Below are 18,432 nucleotides of genomic sequence, written 5' to 3'. Positions count from 1 at the left end.
AAATAAATAAAATAGAGATTAAAAAAAATAGAAAAGATCAATAAAACCAAGAGCTGTTTTTTTGAAAAGATAAGCAAAACTGAAAAACCTCTAGCCAGGCCCACCAAGAAGAAAAAAGAGAGGATCCAAATAAAAGAAGAAATGAAAGAGGAGAAATAACTGATACTGCAGAAATATAAAAATTCATAAGAGAATACTATGAACAGTTATATGCCAACAAACTGGACAACCTAGAAGAAACAGACAAGTTTCTAGAAACATACAGCCTACCAAAACTGAGTCAAGAAGAAACAGAGAATTTGAACAAACTGATCACTAAAAGTGAAATAGAATCTGTAAAAAAAAAAAAAAAAGCCCAAAAGAAACAAACAAACTCCCTGCAAACAAAAGTCCAGGACCAGATGGCTTCACTGGGGAAGTCTATCAAACATATAAAGAAGAATTTATACCAAACCTTTTCAAACTACTTCAAAAGACTGAAGAAGAGGGAACACTCCCTAAGTCATTTTATGAAGCTACCATCACCCTTGATACCAAAACCAGAAAAAGACACTACAAAAAAAAAATTACAGGCCAATATCGCTGATGAACATAGATGCAAAAATTCTCAACAAAATATTAGCAAACCAAATCCAACAGTACATAAAAAGGATCACTGAAGAAATCAAAGAGGAAATCAAAAAATATCTAGAAACAAATGACAATGAAAACACGATGACCCAAAACCTATGGGATGCAACAAAAGCAGTTCTAAGAGGGAAATTTATAGCAATACAATCCTACTATAAGAAACAAGAAACATCTCAAATAAAAAACCTAACCTTACACCTAAAGCAATTAGAGAAAGAAGAATATATAAACCCCAAAGTTAGCAGAAGGAAAGAAATCATAAAGATCAGATCAGAAATAAATGAAAAAGAAATGAAGGAAATGATAGCAAAGATCAATAAACCTAAAAGCTGGTTCTTTGAGAAGATAAACAAAATTGATAAACCATTAGCCAGACTCATCAAGAAAAAAAGGGAGAAGACTCAAGTCAATAGATTTAGGAATGAAAAAGAAGTAACAACTGATACTGCAGAAATACAAAGGATCATGAGAGATTCCTACAAGCAACTGTACGCCAACAAAATGGACAACCTGGAAGAAATGGACAAATTCTTAGAAATGCACAGCCTGCTGAGACTAAACCAGGAAGAAATAGAAAATATGAACAGACCAAGCACTGAAATTGAAGCTGATTAAATATCTTCCAACAAACAAAAGCCCAGGACCAGATGGCTTCACAGGCAAATTCTATCAGACATTTAGAGAAGAGCTAACACCTGTCTTTCTCAAACTCTTCCAAAATGTAGCAGAGGGAGGAACACTCCTAAACCCATTCTACGAGGCCACCATCACCCTGATACCAAAACCAGACAAGGATGTCACAAAGAAAGAAAACTACAGGCCAATATCACTGATGAACATAGATGCAAAAATCCTCAACAGAATACTAGCAAACAGAATCCAACAGCACATTAAAAGGATCACACACTATGATCAAGTGGGGTTTATCCCAGGAATGCAAGGATTCTTCAATATATGCAAATCAATCAATGTGATACACCATATTAACAAATTGAAGGAGAAAAACCATATGATCATCTCAATAGATGCAAACAAAGCTTTTGACAAAGTTCAACGCCCATTTATGATTAAAAACCCTCTAGAAAATAGGCATAGTGGGAACTTTCCTCAACATAATAAAGGCCATATATGAAAAACCCACAGCCAACATCGTCCTCACTGGTGAAAAACTGAAACCATTTCCACTAAGATCAGGAACAAGACAAGGTTGCCCACTCTCACCACTCTTATTCAACATAGTTTTGGAAGTTTTACCCATAGCAATCAGAGATAAAAAAGAAATAAAAGGAATCCAAATCGGAAAAGAAGAAGTAAAGCTGTCACTGTTTGCAGATGACATGATACTATACAAAGAGAATCCTAAAGATGCTACCAGAAAACTACTAGAGCTAATCAATGAATTTGGTAAAGTAGCAGGATACAAAATTAATGCACAGAAATCTCTTGCATTCCTATACACTAAGGATGAAAAATCTGAAAGTCAAATTAAGAAAATACTCCCATTTACCATTGCAACAAAAAGAATAAAATATCTAGGAATAAGCCTACCTAAGGAGACAAAAGACCTGTATGCAGAAAATTATAAGATACTGATGAAAGAAATTAAAGTTGATATAAATAAATGGAGAGATACACCATGTTCTTGGATTGGAAGAATCAACATTGTGAAAATGACTCTACTACCCAAAGCAATCTACAGATTCAGTGCAATCCCTATCAGACTATGAGTGGCATTTTTCACAGAACTAGAACAAAAAATTTCACAATTTGTATGGAAACACAAAAGACCCTGAATAGCCAAAGCAATCTTGAGAAAGAAAAACAGAGCTGGAGGAATCAGGCTCCCTGACTTCAGACTCTACTACAAAGCGACAGTAATCAAGACAGTATGATCCTGCCACAAAAACAGAAATATAGATCAATGGAAAAGGGTAGAGAGCCCAGAAATAAACCCACGCACATATGCTCACCTTATCTTTGATAAGGGAGGCAAGAATATACAATAGAGAAAAGAAAGCCACTTCAATAAGTGGTGCTGGGAAAACTGGAGAGCTACATGTAAAAGAATGAAATTAGAACACTCCCTAATACCATACACAAAAATGAACTCAAAATGACCTAAATGTAAACTAGACACTATAAAACTCTTAGGGGAAAACTTAGGCAGAACACTCTATGACATAAAACACAGCAAGATCCTTTTTGACCCACCTCCTAGAGAAATGGAAATAAAAACAAAAATAAACAAATGGGACATAATGAAACTTAAAAGCTTCTGCACAGCAAAGGAAACTATAAACAAGATGAAAAGACAGCCCTCAGAATGGCAGAAAATATTTTCAAATGAAGCAACTGACAAAGGATTAATCTCCAAAATTTACAAGCAGCTCATGCAGCTCAATATCAAAAAAACAAACAACCCAGTCCAAAAATGGGCAGAAGACCTAAGTAGACATTTCTCCAAAGAAGATATACAGATTGCCAATAAACACATGACAGAATGCTCAACATCATTAATCATTAGAGAAATGCAAATCAAAACTACAATTAGGCATCATCTCACAGCAGTCAGAATGGGCATCATCAAAAAATCTAGAAACAATAAATGCTGGAGAGGGTGTGGAGAAAAGGGAACCCTCTTGCACTGTTGGTGGGAATGTAAATTTATACAGCCACTATGAAAAACAATATGGATGTTCCTTAAAAAACTAAAAATAGAACTACCATATGACCCATCAATCCCACTCCTGGGCATATACCCTTAGAAAACCATAATTCAAAAAGAGTCATGTACCAAAATGTTCATTTCAGCTCTATTTACACTACCCAGGATATGGAAGCAACCTAAGTGTCCATGAACAGATGTATGGATAAAGAAGATGTGCCACATATATACAATGAAATATTACTCAGCCATAAAAGTGAACGAAACTGAGTTTGACGTGGATGGACCTAGAGACTCATTCAGAGTGAAGTAGGTCAGAAAGAGAAAAACAAATACTGTATGCTAATGCATATATATGGAATCTAAAAAAATAAAAAAATCCAGTGTCAGCTGGTTGATTTAAAAAAAAAAAACAAAGAGCCTGTAAATAAGCCCACACATCTATCATCAATTAATCTACAACAAAGGAGGCAAGAGTATACCGTGAAGAAAAGACGATGTCTTCAACAAATCATGTTGAGAAAGATGGACAGCTACATGTAAGTCAATGAAATTGGAACATTCCCTCACACCATATACAAATATAAACTCAAATGGTTTAAAGATATACAAAAATAAACTCAAATGGTTTAAAGACTTAATATAAGGCATGACACCATCAAACTAGAAGAGAATATAGGCAGGACATTCTTGGACATAAATCGTGGCAATGTTTTCTTAGATGAGTCTCCCAAAACAAGAATAAAGAAATAAAATCTAAAATAAACAAATGGGACCTAATCAAACTTAAAAGCTTTTGCACAGCAAAGGAAACTGTCAGCAAAATAAAAAGAAAACCTACAGAATGGAGAAAATATTTTCAGACATTGCGGCCGACAAGGGGTTAATATCCAAAATATACAAACAGCTGATACAACTCAATATTGAAAAAAATAACCTAATCAAAAAATGTGCAGAAGACCTAAATAGATACTTCTCCAAAGGAGACATACAGATGACCAACAGGCACGTGAAAAGATGGTCAACGTTGCTAATTATTAGAGAAATGCAAATCAGAACTACAACAAGGTATCACCTCACACTGGTCAGAGTGGCTATCATCAAAAAAAATCTATAAATAATAAATACTGGAGAGAATGTAGAGAAAAGGGAACCTTCCTACACTGTCGGTAGGAATGTAAATTGGTGTAGCCACTATGGAAAACAATATGGAGTTTCTTTAAAATCTAAAAATAGAGCTACCATATGATCCAGCAATCCCACTCCTGGCATATATTCAGAAAAGGTGAAAACTTTAATTTAAAAAGATACATGCACCCCAATGTTCATAGCAGCACTATTTACAATAGCCAAGAGGCGTGGAAACAACCCAAGCACCTATCAACAGATGAATGGATAAAGGAGATGTGTATATATACAATGGAATATTACTCAGCCATAAAGAGAAAGAAATATTGCCATTTGCAGCAACATGGATGGACCTAGAGATTATTATACTTAGTGAAGTAAGTCAGAGAAGGATAAATATGTGATATCACATATGTGGAATCTAAAAAATAATACAAATGAATCTATATACAAAACAGAAACTGACTCACAAATGTAGAAAACAAACTTACAGTTACCAAAGGGGAAAGGGGAAAGGGAGGAGGAGGGATAAATTAGGAGTATGGGATTAACAGATACAAACTACTAATAGTACTTAAAATAGATCATGCAACAAATGTTTGCTGTGTAGCACAGGGAACTATATTCAATATCTTATAATAACCTATAATGGAAAATCTGAAAAAGTATATATATATATATATATATATATATATATATATATATATATATATATATATATACACATAACTGAATCATTTTGCTGTATACCTGAAACTAACACAATATTATAAATCATTTATACTTCAATTAAAAAAACATATATTCACCTTATTTTGGATTCAAGGAAGACACTAGGGATTATTCAAGTATGGAAGACCACTTACCCCATATTGTGTTTTTTGAGTCCTTATGTTGTCTGCCTCTTAATGTGTGTTAAGTTTTGTTTATAAATTGACTATTAGGTAGTTTCCCAAGCAATTAGCTGTCACCTCTCAATTTCTTGCTATTTTCAATTTATCAGACTCAATAAATCTTTTTTCTTAGTCTTAAAGTTTTTTTATATGGAAATCAGACAATCAGGATTACAGAAAATCTGAAGGCTTGTTTAGGAATAACCAGCACAGGCTTTCATTTTGGCTCCTAAAGGCTGTAGTTTGTTCCTAGTCTTTGGCTAAATTCTGGAAAGATGGGTTGCTTAGTAAGAGAGTGCTATATAACTGACTTGTTATCTGTATTTGGTTACAATGTGTATGTTATGTGTATTGAGATATAATAATTAATATTTCCCTAATTCTAAAAGTATTAATGCATAAATGTACATAAGTAGAAATGAATAAAAGGAAGCTTGTGACCTGAATACACTTTTTTCAACTGTGACTGAAATAAGTAGGACAGATAGGATTTGGAGGAAATCTCAGGTACAAAGTTTCTGGATTGGTTCCTGGACCATAAAAAAAAGTGATAATTGTGGAAAAACTGATGAAGCTTAAATAGGATCTTAGCTTAGTTAATAGAATTGTGTCAGTGTTAACTTCCTAGTTTTAATAAGCATATTTGTTGTATAAGATGTTAACATTAAGGGGAGCTGAATGAAGAGTAGGTAGAACTCTATATTATTTTTCATAAGTCTAATATTATTTCAAAATAAAAAGCTTAAAAATCATAATGAGAACTCTCCAGGAGAGAGTTTGAAATTTAAAGCATGATTTAAAAAACTTAATGATTTAATAAAGTGACTTAAAGTAAGAATGTGTATGATGAGTTATCACACTAGCATCCTGGAAGATTAAATGGAAACTGTATCTCAAAACAGGCAAAAATACAAAAAAATTGGAACCCTGAGTGAAAAAAATAAATGATTTGGAAGACATATCTAGGATATAAAATATGTTATTAATTAGTATTCTAGAAAAAGGAAAAAAAACAGTTGAAGTATAAATAATAGAAGAAAAATACCCTGAGCTACAGAATGGCTATAGCCTTTAGACTGACTCATCAAGTGGTGGAGAAAATGGTGGAGAAAACACACATGCATCTAAATATACTCCATCAAAATTTCCTGAACTCCAAGAATATAAGTAAATATTGCAAGATTCTAGATAAAGGGACTAATGGTTATTTTCATTAGAAAGGAAAACAAACTAGCATATGAATTCTCAACAGCAATGCTAGAAACTAGAATATAGTGAAATAACATATGTTGGCTACTTAGAGGAAATGACTCCATTCTAAGAACCTATAACCAGAATATATTGATATTTTATTCATCTGAAAATAAAAGGACATCTCAGGCATGTAAGGATTTTGAGAGCATGCCCCACTAAAGGGAGTTTAAATCAAAACAGCAGTTGAGATAGGGAATGATGAAGACTGCAAGAAATTGTGATAAACAATGATATTCATATATGATATATATACACACACATATATCAAAATTCACTGGAGGGGGTGATGAAAATGTGAGTAGCAGTTGCATTATGAGTGTGTTTTAAACTTCTTTAATCAAAGTCCTGTTATGTCAGGAGATATTTGTGAGCAAATGAAGTTAGAAGAGTAAAAAAAGTGATTCTAAAATACATTTAATTAAGGAGTACAAAGTTCCTCACAGGTATTACTTGGAAACATTATATTTGCAATGATTATAGTTTTGGAAAGGTTGTTTATTTATTACTTGCATGTGGCCTTACTATTTTCAGCTCCCTGAACTATCAGTTTTACCTTTTATATTTTATTTTCTATAAGACTTTCTTGATTCAATTTCTATATTTTTGTTGATTTCTTGAAAAGCTAATGGTGTGTGGTTTTTTGCCCATAGTTCTCATTTAGCATGAATTATAGAAAAAAATGATTGTTTTATACTTGCTGTTCACATAAAATAAAGGCAGAAGATTTTTAACCCTATAGAGAGCCTCTGTTGCCACATGACCGTGACCACCTCCATCTCCCCCTCAACAGTGATAGATGAAATAGTTCCAGAGAGTTAAGTGGAATTAACTTTTTGTAGCAAAGTTTAGGCTATTGTTACTTTAGTTTGCCTGAAGGCCGAAAAGATCATTTACCCCCAAAAGGTAAATACGCAGCTACCTCATTGGTAAAACTGGGCCCAGTCTGTGGTTCATCTCTAGTCTTGCTCTTACCCTATAAAAATCTGATAGCTAGAATCTGGTTCTGGCACAGTTGTTGCCCACATGATTACAACCATTTCCATTTTGGAGACATAGGAAGACTTCAGTGGAGGCCTAATTAACCCTGGGATGGAAAATGCCATCTGGAGTTCATGGACAACCAACGCAGGCCATTTAGAAACCTTGATTAAAGACCACGGTAGAGTTTCCTTTCCATGAAGCAAAACAAAGCAAAGCAAAAATTAAGTTCACATCTATAAGTTCACTAGTTAACTTGATACATCAGTAAATAAAGAAACAAGACTGATTCTTGGATGTTTGCACAGCCTCTAGGTTTTACTTTTTTTTCCTAAGGCAACAACTTTAAACTTATGAATTTAATTAAGTATTAATTCAACAAACACTTACTGGACACCTCCCATGAAGCTTATACTAATTGGGATGAGGAGTCATTTGTTGCAGTATGGGGAAATACAGTGGTCGGCATGTAAGAGATCGGGAAGGGATAGGTTCACATGCCTGAGCAATATGGGCTTATTTTCCTTTCTTTCTTTTTATTGTATTTTCAAAAATGTATTCATTGTTTAAGATTCACCCAGCAAGCAACACCTAAAAACTGCCCTCATGCCCACAGCCACATGTACACCTCCACACTTACCACTACAATCCTGATGGCCTCTATCCTATGAATTTATATACAGATAGAAGCATATAATTTTTATATTTGTGATCATACTGTATGATTTGTTCTGTTTGATTTAATGATAAGAGTACTGGTGATAATTCTATAGGTCTTATTCATCCTCTACGTATAGGTCTTATTCATCCTTTAAAAAGAAACTACTATAGGATGCTTTTTGATGGGCCTTTATTTTATTCTGTTTTGTTTTCCTATAATGTACATCATTGTAAATATATCTTTGTGCACACATGCAAATATTTTTAAAGAATAGGTTCCTTTTAGTGGACTTGTTAACTGAAAAGATGTTGTTCATTTAACATTTTGAGGGGTCTTGTCAAATTGGTTTCAAACAGGCTTTACCAGGTTACACTTCTATCTATGGTGTATGAAAAAGCTGGTGTCTTGCATCCTTACCAATGCATTATACAGTATTATTCAGTCTAACGGAAATGCAAATTGTTTCAATTTGTATTTCCTTGATTATTCAGAGGTCTTTTTTGCTTTCTTGGACCATTCATATTTCATCTTCTTTGAATTGCTTGTTCATATCCTTTTCTTATTTCTCCGTCCAGTTTTCTTTTCTTTTTCTTGTATCAAATTCTTAGACCTTTTTTAAAAACATATTTCTCAATATTAACCTTTTGTCTGTTAAATATGGCACTCGTCTTTTTGATTTTGGTCCTTATGGATGTCTTGTAATGCTATAAGATAAAGTCAGTTGTCTTTTCCTTTATGGCTGTTGGGTGTAGGCAATTGTTTAGGAAAATCTTCTCCATCTTAAGATCATAAAACTGTATCTCCTTTATTTTCTTCTTACGTCTAGTGAGTTGTGTTTTTAAAGAGTAGTTAGGTCAGCTACATAAAGAAGGTTTAGAAAGCTTTTCTGAACATTTATTTGAAGCCAGTTTCCTTGTTTTTAGAAATTGAACAAGAAAGAAAGAGAGTACCTTGTCCTTTTAGCTTCTTGAGGACATAGTCTGTGTCATATCCATTACTACATTTAAGTTTGAACTAATGTTCCCTCTTCTTACCAATTTCCTCTTCCGGTCTGCTGGGAATTGAGGGTTCTCTAGTTAGTTATCTGAAAGATTTCATCCTTCTCGCATTTTCTGACTTCTCCTGAAGATTGTGAGACCATGATCCTCTTTAAACCTTCGAGAATGAAGCCTCCTTCCTAGGAAAATCCACAGTCCCTTCAGGGGAAAAAAAAAATGAGAAAAAGAAAAGAAAACATCATAAGGGTCTCCTAAGGACTATAAGTCTAAGACATACAAACATAAGATATTTTCTTTGCTACTTGTTAAAGAAAGGGACAAAAGTGAAGTGAAAGACCCTTCCTTGCCCCGTTTTAGCGAATCCAAGCAAAACTAACTTCTCTACCCCTCCCTCTGAGTGGAGATCTAATAAAAAAAAGTGAACACTCAGGCATGCTAAAGTAGCAAGTGGCACCCCACCAATTATGTCAGAATTTACTACTTGTAGGTAAAGCTCATTTTTAAAATTGTTGTTCTCTCTGTTGTTCTCCAAAGTCCTGATCTTGAGATAAGCAAAATACTAAAATCTAGAACAGGAAATATGAGTCCTTCATCTTGGAACTCTGCTTAATAACCTAGAAAAATCTTTTTGATTAATCTCATTTCAACGGCTTAGTACACTTCATTTAATTTATCTTCAAGAACAAAGTGTTCTGTTTTCTGCATCTTTTTTTCCATCATCTATGGGGCCACTAAAATAAAGGGGAAGAAAAAGAAACTGTTTTAGCAAAGTATTTAATAAATTTAAACAAAAACATGACCTTTATCTTGTCTAAAGACACGAACAAACAAGAAACTCCATGAACAAATCAGTTCTTCATGTAAGAATGAGAAATCGTCAGGAATATTGCATTCCCCTGATTTAATACCCAATTCTGAGCTCCTCTAGACAACCATTCATGAGACAGCTTTGAGCATTGGCTCGGCTTTCATAAGAGGGCCTCTGACTCCTCTGGTCTCTCTTTAAAAATGAGCATTGAAGTAAGTCTGATTCTGGTGTTACAGTCACTTGTCAATATCAAATGATACCTCTGCCACCTACACAGTGTCTGCCTTGTGCTATGTCTTCCTGACTGCTGAGTCCTTTAAGCCATTTGCTTCAAACAGCTGAACCACATGCTGTGGGCTGGGTGCAGAGTGCACTTTTGCTGCCAACCCTCAAGACTAAGAGTGTATACTTCCCAAATTGTCCCAGATAACCTCTTAAAAAAGGCTTTACTCTCATCATGCTATAAGTATTTGTCTGAACTACTGAAGGGTGATGGAGCTAACACATTACAGAGAAATTAATTAATGGTCACAAGTAACCATTACAAGTCATCTTCAGAGACTGCTTTAGTCTTAGTTCCTTTACACTGTCTGTTAGAATCATATGATGACAGTGATTTTTAACTGTAGAATTCAGTACAAAATATACCTGATCTATTACTTATATGTAAGAGAAATCTGCATTCCACAATTAAAATAATAATGCCACAGCTCATTTTTCTCCTGAAATTCTTCTTGGATATTTATTGAATCATGATACTGTTAGGATTTTTAAGCCATTTAGATAGGGGCTCAGAGAAAAAAAATTTGAATCCTCAAATTCCCTAAAATTCATAGATAATAGTCACTCATGTCACTTAGGAAACTTATTCCTGCTCCTCTCTACTTTTATGTAATGTTGCCTTGGCACTATTCATTTTAAATTGATACTTCCATTTTAGCATTCAGTTTTGTTTGGGGATTTATTTCTCTCATCAGTTTTTAACAACTTTCTTGAGATACAATTCATATACTGTACAATTCACCCATTCCAAGTGTACAAATCAATGATTTTTAGTATATTCACAGAGTTATATGACTATTACCACAATCTAATTTTAAAATATTTTTATTAAATCAGTAGGAAACACTGTACCCATTAATACTGAATCCCCATGCACTGCCCCGTCCTCATTCCCAGCATAAGACAACCACTAATGTGACTTTCTGTTTATAGCTTTACCTATTCTGGACATTTCCAATAGATAGAATCATACAACATGTGGTCTCTTGTGACTGGTTTTCTTTCACATATTTCAAGGCTCCTCCATGTTGTAGCATGTATCAGTACTTCATTTCTTTTTACTGCTGAATAATATTCTATTGTAAGAATATACCACATTTTATTTATACACTCACCAAGTTGACAGACATTTGAATTCTTTCCAATTTTTAGCTATTATAAATAATGCTGCTATAAACATTCATGTGCAAGTTTTTGTGTAGATGTATATTTTCATTTCTCTTGACTATATACCTAGGAGTGGAATTGCTGGGTAATATGGTAACTTTACGTTTAGTATTTTAAGGCACTTCCAAACTGGTTTCCAAAGCTGCTGTACCACTTTACATTCCCACCAGCAGTGTATGAGTGTTCGAATTTCACCACATCCTCTCCAACACTTGTTATTATATGTCTTTCTGATTAAAGGCATCCTAGCGGTTATGAAGTGGTATCTAATTGTAGTTTGGATTTACATTTTCCTAGTGACTAATGATGTGTATTTATTTTCAAGTGCTTATTTATCACTATTATATCTTCTTTGGAGAAATGTCTGTTCAGAGACTTTGCCTTTGGGGTATTTATTCTTTTCATTATTGAGTTGAAAGAGTTCTTTATATTTTGGATACAAGTCCCACACATCTATGATTTGCAAATATTTTCTCCCACTCTGTAAATTGTCTTTTTACTCTCCTTTTGGTGTTCTATGAAGCACAAAATTTTGATGAAATCCAATGTAGCTATTTTTTTTCTTCTGTAGCTTATGCTTTTAGTGTCATGTCTAAGAAACTATTACTTAACCCAAGATCATAATGACTCACCCATATGCTTTCTTTTAAGAGTTTTATAGTTTTTGTTCTCACACTTAAGTCTTTGATCTACTTGAGTTAATTGTTATGTATGGTATAAGGAAGAAGTCCAAGTTTGCTTTTTACATGTGAATATCCAGTTTTCCTAGTATCATGTGTTGAAAAGACTATTTTTGTTCCCATTGAATTATCTTGGCACCCTGTCAAAAGTCAATTGACTGTAAATGTAAAGGTTTATTTCTGGACTCTCAATTCTGTTCCATTAATCTATATATCTATCCTATTCCATTATACATTATCTTGATTACTATAGCTTTATAGTAACTTTTTATTCAGCAAGTTTGAGTCCTTCAACTTTGTTCTTTTTCAGGATTGTTTTGACTGTTTTGTGCTACCTGTATTTCCATTTGAATTTTAGGATCAGTTTGTCAAGTTCTCCAAAAAAGTCATCTAGTATTTTGATAAAGATTTGAGAGAATCTATAGATCAATTTGGGGAGTATTGACCATATTAAATCTTCTGATTCATTAATATGGGATGTATGTCCATTTATTTAGGTCTTCCTTAATTTCTTTCAAAAATATTTTTTAGTTTGTGTATAAGTTTCACATTTCTGTTGATATATTCTTAATCTTTTTTATTGTATTGCACATTAAACTTTTTTTAATTTCATATTTAAATTGCTCATTGCTAGTGTAGGGAAATACAATTGACAATTTTTTGGGTTACAATTGACATTTTAAATATTAATCTTGTATCCAGAAGTCTGCTATATTTGTCTATTAGTTCTAATATATTGTAGTGGACTCTTTAGGATTTTCTAAATACAAAATCATGTTATTGGTGAATAGAGATAGTTCAATAGATATGTCAAGAGAGTTGTTGGAATGTTGGGACAGGGATAGCATGGTTGTGGATATGAAGCCTAGAATTGCTACAGCCATTTTTCCCACCATAAGGTAAATTAGTCTGATCAATATATATGAAGGAGGACAATGACAAGAAAGTTGCTGGAAACCTGATGATGTCTTAACCTCTGAAACAAACAGCACTGAAGTCTTCCCTAATCATGATATTTGCAGTTACAAGAGCCAAGAAATACCCCTTGTTAAGAGAACTTGACTTGTGAACAAAAGTAACCAATAGTTTTGACTAATTAAAACATTTTTGAGAAGCACTCGTTCTAAGGAACAAGGGTAAAACACTGTGTCAAATAGTGTGTTTTGTCATTATATTTGTGTAGTATATATCTGTTGTGTTTTTTTCTGTTATGTTGTATCATGTATGTCATTTTGTAGCATATGGATAGAAATAATAGAGAAAAAGTGCTACTAAATTTATAGCTAAAAATAAAACATCAACAACACAGAATTAAAGTCATTTTTAAGAAAAATCTGGCTTATTGGATGAGGATGAATATGTGGAACTTCAAGATTTATCAACATTTAGAGTGTTTTGCTGCTGATGACATTATGTTTAATTCTACTTAGAAAAGCATGCTTTTCACCTTTATATGAGTGGGCACCAGCTCTCTCCTTGCCCTAAAGCAATTATTTGGGAGTAGGAATTTACAAATAGTTCCAGAAAGGGAAATAGTAATATAAAGATAGACAAAGGATGATTAATTGATTTCCTGAGCCTGTTTGGCAAGAGGTAGAAAAGAAAAAGGAAAACATAGAGGGTTGATGAATAACCTATGGGAATGGAATTAACAGGAAAAGAGAAAAAAGAGCTAATTCATCATGGATCCTAATCCTGTAAGAGAAGAGAAAATAATGATGGGACAATACATTGGATTTCAGAGGGAAAACAAACTTCAAGAACTTTTGTAGCATCGTTATGTTTGAGCACTGAGCCACCATGAAACTTCGGGGATCACCAAGTGGAAGCTTTGACTTCCATACTTAGGAATGGTTTTGCATATCCTTGATCCCACTTTTGGTAACTCTCTACTCCTGCTGTAAGACACACTGGTTTATCTCTGCCTGTGGCATAGAGCCCCACCTCCTTTCTCTGGTTCCCTGCTCACTCTTTGGCACAAAGGGAGATGCAATGAGAAGACAACTCTGCCAGAGCACAAGAGCCGAGAGCCAGGCTGGATCCCTGCAGGACTGCAGGAGAGTTCCTCTAAGCCACAGGGCAAAGAGCTTGTGCCTCTTTCTTCTCACTTATTACATAAAAAGACAAAATGGACTCTGTTAGTGCTATTAAGTAGTCTTCAATGGCCTTCAGTTTTACTATGGACATTGGCAAAAATGAGAAATGCCCAGGCTGCCAGCAAAGTCAGCAGAAGACTGTGTCTGAATAGAGTAGAATCTTAATTTTTTTAATACTTTTTAATTGGGTACCTTGGACCTGCATGCATACAGCACTGCCATTTCATCCACACTTGTATTAGATCCTCATGAATTATTCTGTTGATCAAATGAAGTTAACGCAAGGGGAGTAGTTAAGAATCTCAGAATCCCAACCAAGCCAGTGAGGATATGTTCATGAGGTCATTCAAAGGCAGTGAATGGTAATGATGAGCCACTGCTGTCCATTCCTTGACTATTAGTGGAGTATCAGCCTGTATGAGTTGATAGAGTCAATAGGTAATTTTTCTGCTATGGAGGAAAGGCTAGAGGAGTGTTAAACAGACTCATCAGACAGACTCAGAAGAATGTACTTGAAGTCTGGCTTTTTCTTGCTACTCAGCAGCTGTGTGACCTGGGGTAGCCCACATCTCAGGGTTATCCTTACCTGTAAAGTAGAGATGATCATAAAAACTTCCCTACCTTGCATAGGGCTCTTGAGAGATGCAAATAAAGTAACACATGAGAAACTGCTTTATAAACTAGAATGTGCTATCCACTGTCTTTTTTATGACTTTCTATTTAGATTCAGATGTGTGTTTCTAGTTGCCAAGGGATATTTGTTTATGTAATCCGTAGACTATTTTAAAAAGACTTATAGTCAATAATTTCAACCTGTTCACCTATTTAATTGTGTAACATAGTTCAATTCTGCTAACAAAACTAGTATAAGTTCTATCTTTTTTTTTTTTTTGCTGGCACTACTGAGACTTTTATAGATATGCTAAGTAGCTGAGAAATGGTAGGAGGCAAGGATAAGGGTAAAACAAATTTGGAAAAGTTAATGAATAGGCCCTAACAGGATAATTAATCCCTGAATAATGGTGGTATTACTTAACAAGACTATCATCAATAAGCTCATTCAGATCTTGATACTTTCTAGTAATAATGTGGAAGCAAAAGAATACGTGTAACAATGATATTCTAAAATGTACATTTCTTATGAAGTTAGGATGACAATACGTGGCTTAAGAAGAAGTGTTTTTCATGAGACATGTCGGGAAGCAAGGAGCGACTCTGACATTATCCCAAGTCCCCATTTGCACTGACTGCTAAGCAAACTGAGTTCAGAGAGGCTGTGTCTTGTCACAACCCCTGTGCTTGGCACCACCAAATAATTTACTCAACCAGGCAAAGAAAAAAGAAAATCCCAGAAAAACATTTACTGTGTAGGTCAAAGTATCCCTCAGAGCACTCAGTGTGGGAAACAGATGCCCTGGACCCCTGCATCAGCTGTTCTGACTGCCTTTGCAGATAGATCAGAAACATCCAAATTCAAAAGCAATCTTTCTAATCCATAAGGAAAAAAAAACCAGGGAATTTTTACAAGAATGTGACACTGGAAATAAAGGTATTTAACTGATAGTATTTGAAATGTATTTTGTGGATGAGTATGACCTCTGGTGTTAAACTAGAGAAATTCCAGCACTTATATATCTTAATGACAGAAAGAGAAGCACATGCAATTTTCCAAGAGCTTATTATTGGAGGTTATAGGCCCTTGTATTGTCGCCTTTCTTTCAATCTTTTGTAATTCTCTTCCTCTCCTTCCCTCCTCACTCTCACAAATATAAATGAGTGCTAAGTACTATCCACATGGAAGAATATTGTCTTTGTTGTTCTAACTGCTTAACTTTACATGTCGCATCTATAATCCTATATATGGGGAAAAAAGCAAAATTATGGTATGCTATATGAAAAGTTTACAATAAGCTTAAAATCCATTTGTTAATTTTTTAAAGAAAAGAGGATTGATGGAAAGGAGAACTTCTTAAATGTGCCCCTGTCATAACCCAATAGTGTAAAATGCCCCAAACAATAAAGTTATGAGGATTCAGGCTAAAAGTAAAACAAAGTTGTCGGGGCATCTTGTCGCTTTTCATCACCATACTAATAAGGGATTATTGTACTCTCCAAATACAGACATTTATTAGCAAGAAGATTTTTTGAGTGTGTGTGATCAGATGATTCCCTGAAACAGAAAGATGATAAATATCTGACTGACTTGCTCTCCTCTTTCTCCATCACAGTGGGTTTTACATAACTATATTATTTCATGAGCTTTTGTAAGGCACTGGCTAGGTGGAAGCACTGGTAATCTGAGTTTTTGGTATTCTGACAGCTCCTCATTTTGTTTGCCAAATCTCCATTTCTTTCTTACCTTGTGCACCCTTTCCTCCCCTGATCCCCCTCTGTGAGCAGTGGTTAACTCCATCATTGTCGTAAATCTCAGCAAACACTCTGTTTCTACATGACTAAAGGCACTGCACCTAATCCGGTACTAAGGCATAGAGAGATACATGGCAAAAGATACAATAATTTTTTCCCTGTTATTTTATCTATGGAACTTCTTTGAAGCTTTGAATTTGCTATTTGAGAAAGTCAGTTTGACAATAGAAGATGCAGCCATTACTTTTTTGTGTTTTTTTGCAGCCATTACTTTTTAGAATGACATTTTAATAACTTTAGAACCTTATATCTAATTTTGTGCTGGTAACAATTATTGTGACATTTGGAGAGGGGATTGATGTAGTCGTTCAACAAAATTTACCAAAGGCTAATGAAAGTGTTAATTTACCATGATAAGTGTATTTGATGTATTTAGGTTTGGAAGGATGAGTCAAACTTTTTCACTTAGTCAGCTATGCGTAGCAATGAGAAGAAGCTCATATAATTTGTTATAAAGTGAAAATGAATGTATTATGGATTTTGTGCTTGAGTTGAATTTTGTTTCACACCAGAAGGTGAAAATATTTTAATTTGGAAGCTTTCATTGTAATCTCAAATTACTCATTAGAATTGTTTTTAATAGTCATGTTCACCACACAATTCATGCAGATCTACTCTGCTACCACAAAGATTCTATGATCAAAATTCTAAACAAATTTTATTAAATTACCAAAAATCATCATGGAATATAAAAATAAAATGCTGTCTCCAGTTTTTAGCCATTCAAATTCTATTTTTGACCAAGACTACAGAGAAATGCAAGTTCTATGGGACTAAAAGCAACCCTCTCCCTTTTTTTCTTCTGGATCTGTTTACTTGCATGCACAAAAAATTAAAATTGCTTAACTCATATCCAAAGGATATCCTAAAATGAATTATTCACTCCGAGGCACTGAAAACGCAAACTCTCTCTTAGGGGCAGGTACGTGGTAAGCAACTTCAGGGAAGCTGCCGAGTAGAATATCAAGAAATTGGATCCAGCTGAGAATTCCAATTACCTAATGAGGGTGATCGCTTTCACTTTAATTTCTAACTCGTTATAACTTCTATCATACAAATCATGCTCTAAAATCACGATTTAAAAGGGAAACAAATATTCAACTGGCCAGTGTATTTCATTCCCTTTTCTGGAGACGGGAATCTCAACTTACAAAGAAATACAAACGATAATGACTTAAGATGGAGCAGTAACAACGAACCCTTGAAAGGGTCCCCTACCGCTTTGTGTTAGTATATCGCCCAAAAGAAGGACACATCACAGGAAATTTGTGAGACACAAAGCGTAATTTTTATTAGTTTATTAGCAAATAAATAAATATTACACCTAACTCTAGCAAAACTCCAGCACTGTCCCCAGGCAGCTATTATTCAGTCCGAGTTATTATTAATAATTTCCTAGCCAGGCTATGACTGCCGGTGTGAATCAGCCAGCGCCAGGCCCCTCTCCATCCGCCGCCCCCGCCGCAGTCAGGGCTTGGCACATAAGATGCTAGGTGTTTGCGCCACAGTGATCCGCCTTTGCTTTGTGTCTGTGCTGCAGGTGTGGAGGAGGAAGAACAGAAGACAAGCTGGTGGCCGGCGGTCGCTGAGCATTCCCCAGACTCTCGAGCAAACCTCTTCTCCGTGGCAGGAAAAGCCCGCGGACCTACCCACTGGGGCGGCCAGAGGGCCTGAGCGCCGTAGCCCAGGACCTGGCGGCCGGGGGCGCCAGCCCCTCATGTTCTGCAGAAGGCGCAAATGTGAGCAGGCAGTGGCGGGGAAAGCC

The sequence above is a fragment of the Leucopleurus acutus genome (assembly GCF_964270905.1).
Source record: "Leucopleurus acutus genome assembly, chromosome: 3".
In the NCBI taxonomy this organism is placed as follows: domain Eukaryota; kingdom Metazoa; phylum Chordata; class Mammalia; order Artiodactyla; family Delphinidae; genus Leucopleurus; species Leucopleurus acutus.
Note: the sequence above shows the minus strand (reverse complement) of the source record.